Raw genomic sequence first — 6,000 nt, 5'->3', positions numbered from 1 at the left:
TTTCTAAAGTAATGGAGAAATCAATTAACTGCCAACCTTTAAACTACCTAGAAACCTTCCGTCTGATCAACAATCACCAGTATGGATTCCATCAGTGTGGATCCACAGGTGATATTCTGGGATATGTTACCCATTTATGGAGAAATTCAATGGAAACATTCGGTGAAATATAAGCAGTTGCTCTTGACATCTCATTTCAATCATGTTTGGCATAAAGGTCTTCTAAACAAGCTTCCATCTTATGGTTTGGCAACTGTTTTTTGTAATTGGTTATCCAGTTTTCTCTCTGACCGCTCACTGAGGGCGATAGTACATGGTTCTCTGTCTTCTAACTTCTCCACTAATGCTGGTGTCCCCCAAGATTCAGTTCTTTCCCCCACTCTTATCCTCTTGTATATTAAAGGCCTTCTTTCATTGACTGGAAATCCTATCCATAGTTTTGCCGATGATAGCACATTGCATTCCACTTTCCAGTTTGAGAAACCTCGCCATGCTCAATCAGCTTCAACTTCTCGAATATCCGCTACCAATTTCTTAAATGCTGATTTCCAGTAGGGCAAAGACAACTTAGTTGATTTCAATCCTTCTAAAACTCATTCCTGTCATATCTCACAAAAAGGATTCTTCTACTCCTATGCTTATCTTTGATGACACTCCGATTTCTAGGTAAGATGATATATTTCTTTTGGGGATTATCCTGACTTCTAATCTCTCTTGGCACAAGCACATTACAAATATTGCTTCCTCTGCATCAAAAAAACTTGGTTTTCTTTTTCTCTCTCGGCGTTACTTTTCTTCCAAACAGCTGTTCAGTCTGTAGAAGTCGCAATTCCACCCTACCATGGAATATTGTTACCACATCTGGGGCGGTTCCTCCAAAACCTCTCTCAGGCTTCTTGGTTCCATTCAGAAGAAGGCAATTAGGTTAGTTAACGACTCCTCTCTAACAGTCTTTGCACTCTGTCTCATAGATGTTTTGTTTCTGCCACATGCCTTTTCTATAGATATGTCCATGGGCACTGTTCTTCTGAAGTGGCTTCTATAATTCCCGTTCTCTCTTTCAAAACATTCCGAACATGTGCTGCCACCAGCCATCGTCCATATACTGTCCAACTTTTCATCTTCCTCGTTTATTTATTTGCCTCAGTAGCCAGGTGGGCAGGAGCAGCAGTGCGTGCATAGCGTTTATTTATTCATCTGCTGTTTTCTGGAGCAACTTTCCTGGAACAATTCCTGAAAATTACAGTCTACAGAAGTTCAAGTCTAATTTCAACAAATATCTTCTTTTGTCTTCTCAACCTCCATCCCATGCATAGTTGTTGTTGTTGTTATTTGGTTTTTAGGAGCATTAGCAACTAAGGCCATATTGCTCCGGGATATGCGGTGGTCATTCCCTGAATGACCTTTCCGCATCCTCCGTATTTGGTGGTGACGGGCTCGAACCCCGGTCTAATCAAGAAGCGTGTGCTACGCACTGCTGCTCCTTCCCACCTGGCTACGGAGGCGCCCCCATGCATAGTACTAAGTACTATAGGTTCTAATCCGCACATCGGATAGATGTGCAGAAATTTGCCTTTGGCCAGCGGGTGGTTGGTTGGTGGAACCGACTGCCATCACTTGTTGAAGTTGATAGCCTAAACAAATTTAAAGCTCAACTGGACAGGTATTTCGAATGAACGGAGGGGTGAAATGGGAGTGGTGTGTGTTTTTTTTTTTTTTTTGGCTGATGCTGAATAAGCTTGCTTTCTTGCATCATATGCCTCTACTAATGCTAATGCTAATGCTAATACCTCTTGTGTTTGGGGTTTTCATTAAAAAAAAAGTAGTGGTGGCATATGACTGCAGAAAGCAAGCTTATAAAATAAGCAGCATAACAAAAAAATAAAAAATAAAAAAGAAATTCCCCATTCACCTGTCCATTCCCTTCAATAATTTGCCTAGTTCTTCCTTGGATTTTATTCAAACTACCCACTCTCCACAACAACAGATGGAAGTTTGTTCCAACAATCAACACCACCCGTCGGCTGAAGGCAAACCTCCGCACATCTATCGCAAACCATCCTTTCTCAATTGTATGTGTAATCTGAACAAGAGGAAGAATGTTGTCAGCACTGAACTTGCTCAGTACTGATGGCAGTTCAGGCCAGGGAGCAATGGGTGGAAGATCAATAATGATTTTTGGAAATTCACGAAGTTGAGATACACCAAAACTATTTGATTTGTATATAATGAAATTATAAAGATGTACTAATTAAAGCTGTCTTGATTTGTTTTCATATAGAGAGAAAACATGAAAATTTATTACTCAAGACACATTTCTACATAACACTGGTTTACAACATTTAATGAATTTACAAATGAACAATGACCATAAATGCACGTAAAGTATTACAGCAGATCAAACAATTAACAGGTCTTCATGAACTGACATGAATTAATAAATAAATAAATAAATAAATAAATAATCCAAAACAGTGCAATTCGTGGCAAGAAAATATATCAGTTGATTCAGCATTGTAGTTAGCAAAACTGATTTAATCCTTTTCATTCTTTAATTCTGAAAAGAAAAAAATATATACAATAATTACAAAACTATTTAATAATCTGCAGGATCTTTAATAACCATTAATTATCAAGTAAATTTAGGACATGTCTTATGCTATGAGATCTATAAAATGTAATTCTAAAGTAGGAGACAGCCTCATTTTGTACATAACAGTAAGCAAACTAGGCTTTCCACTTATTACATTGATTTCATATTGTGGAGGCCCTATACCAGTGCCTTGATATTGTACCACTCTATATAAAAAGCACTGCTTCAACTGGAGAAATAGGAGCTCACATCTGGTGAGTATGGGCTTGGCACACCCAAGGTCCTGAGCTGGATATCATCATTCTTTTCTTTCTTGGTTAAATTCCTTTCTACTTCTGATTGTTGTTCCCCTCCCCCTCTCCCTCTCTCTCTCTCTCTCTCTCTCTCTCTCTCTCTCTCTCTCTGGGTAATTCAAAATTTTCTTTTTGGCTGGTGCAGCATACGCCTCAGGCTTCCTTGCACTGTATGTCTAGTAGTAATAATAATAATAATAATATTTTTAAGTAGGTATTATGAAGACATTTCACATGTCTACTTATGAAGGCCTGAACAATCCAGTGATAAGGCTCTGATCAAAGACACTTTTTAGAACCTTACGTGTCAAACTCACAATATGGTCAAATCCACAAATAAATAACAGTACTTTGTACTTCCTCAGTAGCAGTGTTTTCTATTTATTGTGTAATACCAAAGCAAACTTGTGGTGAGGGCCACCACAATATGAGATTAACGTGCTAACTAGCAAATCTAGTTTTCTTGTTGCTATGCCCTACTTTTACAATCATTGATACTCAAAATAAAACAGTATTATGCTTTGTATTTGTTTGTTTCATGTTATACTGACTGATGAAATTTATTTACACGGGACCACTTGGTTTGGTTTTTTTTTAGGAGCATTAGCAACTAAGGCCATATTGCTCCGGGATATGCGGTGGTCATTCCCTGAATATACGGAGGATGCGGATGCCAAATACGGAGGATGCGGAAAGGTCATTCCCTGAATGACCTTTCCGCATCCTCCGTATTTGGTGGTGACGGGCTCGAACCCCGGTCTAATCAAGAAGCGTGTGCTACGCACTGCTGCTCCTTCCCACCTGGCTACGGAGGCGCCTCACGGGACCACTAATCGCCCTGGTTGTCAACATGTCTGGATACTATTATTATTATTTTTTTTTTTTAGGAGCATTAGCAACTAAGGCCATATTGCTCCGGGGATTTGTGGTGGTCATTTCCTGACCTTTCCACATCCTCCATATTTGGTGGGGTGCTAATCACTGCTGCTCCTGCCCACCTGGCTATGGAGGCACCTGTCTGGATACTACTTTGGGACCACTTAGGAGAGCCGCTTGGCACAAAAGTAACTTAAAATCCTGACAAATAGATATTAACATCCAAAGCTTTGTGTTTCTAAGAGGGTGGACCCAGGTGGAGGAAGGGAAAGGTCAGAAGGGTCATAGCTTCCCCTGAAGCTGAAATCAGGTGTTCTGTTGTCCTGTTCAAGTTTCAATGCCACTTATGAAGTGGCATTAAGACATCAACAGGCCAAACATCAATAATGCATCTTTGATTTTCCTAAATTCTTTTAAAAATGATTATAAAATAATAAAAATTATTATAATAATATAATACTGTTAATTAATCATAATATTAGTAAATTATCAGTATTAATACTGGCTTACAAGCAATGAAGCCAGACTATTTCTTCATCAGTCAAAAAAAAAACAACCTAAACTACAATCTGCCGTAGCCAAATGGTCAGGTGTGAGGGTACATAAGTACAGTGTTTGAGTGACCATGGTTCAAACCTGTGTGACTACTAAATATGGTGCTATTTCCTGTATTCTTTCTATTTTGTGAACTCCTCTGACCATATGGTCATCCAGGAGTATAAACAGAAAATTTATTTATTTATTTAATCCCTATGCTTTTCCCTCCTTCTGTACTTAGCAACTGAAGCTGGTCTTTGAATTTCCCCAAGCTGCTGGAACCAACTACTCATAGACACACATTATTTAAATGATTAAAAACTATATCTAAAGCAAAATTCCTACAATTCAACCTATAATTCTACCACCATAGTTTTGCAGAGATGAATCACACTACGTATAATGTTCAAGAGCCACACTACATATATAGCCCCTTAGTCTGAATTTATGTGTCTGATTAAAGTGTCGTTAATATGTGAAAATTTTGACCTATTCATTTTACTAACTCCACTCAGAGACTTTTGTCATATCTCCTTTAAACTATCTAATTATCAAATTTTGTAGCCAACATATTCCAAGAAAAATCTCATATATGATGTGAGTGCTTCTGCTAATCTCATGAGATGTGGAAGAAGCAGCAGAGACTACTTCTACAGGGATGGGATACACTTAATTAGAAAGGGTGCAAGAATATTTGCTGATGCTATTGAGGCAGAGTTAGGTGGGTTGGAAAACTGCTAGCTTGGGTGGGATTCACAGACTAATAGATTAACAGTAGCCATGGACAGAGATGAAAGTGATTCTGCACTGCTTCTATTGGAACGAGCAGTAGCCTGGAAAGCAAGGTATTGGGGATTTCAAGGACTGCTGGGAGTTGTCATAGAAAAAGCAAATAAATGGGCTGTGTTAGGGTAACTAAGAGTAAGGATAGGTCCAAGTATACTTGCATGTGCACCAGTGCAAGGAGTATAGTCAATAAATTTGATGAATTTGAGGTACTGGTCAAGACATTAAAGGCAAATATTGTTGGTATACATAGATATAAGGAATGTAGAATTGGAATTTGGGGAATACAATGTGTACAGAAAGGGAGGAGTGGTTATGCTATTAGTTAAAAAACACAAAATCTGACAAAGTGCATCTAGTTGACTTGGGTGGACAGTGCAATGTTGAATCTGTTTGGTGTGACATGAGCACTGTGAAAGCAAAATTGAGAGTAGGAGTCTGTTATAGGCCTAATGTCTCTGATCAGTTCAACGAACAACTCTAGAGAGAAAGAGAGTGGGCCAGTAAGTCGGACTGTCTTATAATGGGGGATTTTAACATCTGAGATATTGACTGGAACTTGTGGGTTGGTCACTTCTACACTAGCAAGGATTTGTGGAATTACTTAATGATATTTTCTACAGCAGCATGTTCGAGAGGCAACAAGAGGGAGTAATACTCTTGATATGATTATCAGCAGTAATTATTCATGCATTAAGAATCTGCAGATAATGGAACATTAGGTGGCAGTGATCACAGTATACTGATTGTTGTTGCTTTCATAAAGATGACTACAGTGGTTTGAGACAGTTTTTAAATTCAATACAGTGGGCCAATTGATGATGTTACCAAAAGCCAATTCTAAATGGGAAGCATTCAAGGACTTGATCTTGAAAGCTAGTAGGCTTTTCATACCAACTAAGAAATACTTCAAGG

General features: G+C 38.6%; 1 protein-coding gene across 1 annotated transcript in view; it reads right to left on the bottom strand.

The window, feature by feature from the left end:
• Positions 1 to 2,474: 2,474 nt before the first annotated feature.
• The window catches only part of LOC150074971 (uncharacterized), a 286,394-nt gene continuing 282,868 nt past the window's right edge, over positions 2,475 to 6,000 (bottom strand). Inside the window, exon 8 of the mRNA XM_090388694.1 lies at positions 2,475 to 2,557. The gene's annotated coding sequence lies outside the window, so the exon portion shown is untranslated. The remainder of the gene's footprint in view (positions 2,558 to 6,000) is intronic.

Source organism: Mastigoproctus giganteus, chromosome 14, assembly GCF_048544385.1.
Source record: "Mastigoproctus giganteus isolate SK-2022 chromosome 14, ASM4854438v1, whole genome shotgun sequence".
Classification (NCBI taxonomy): Eukaryota; Metazoa; Arthropoda; class Arachnida; order Uropygi; family Thelyphonidae; genus Mastigoproctus; species Mastigoproctus giganteus.
Note: the sequence above shows the minus strand (reverse complement) of the source record. Positions and strands in the feature narration are given on the sequence as shown.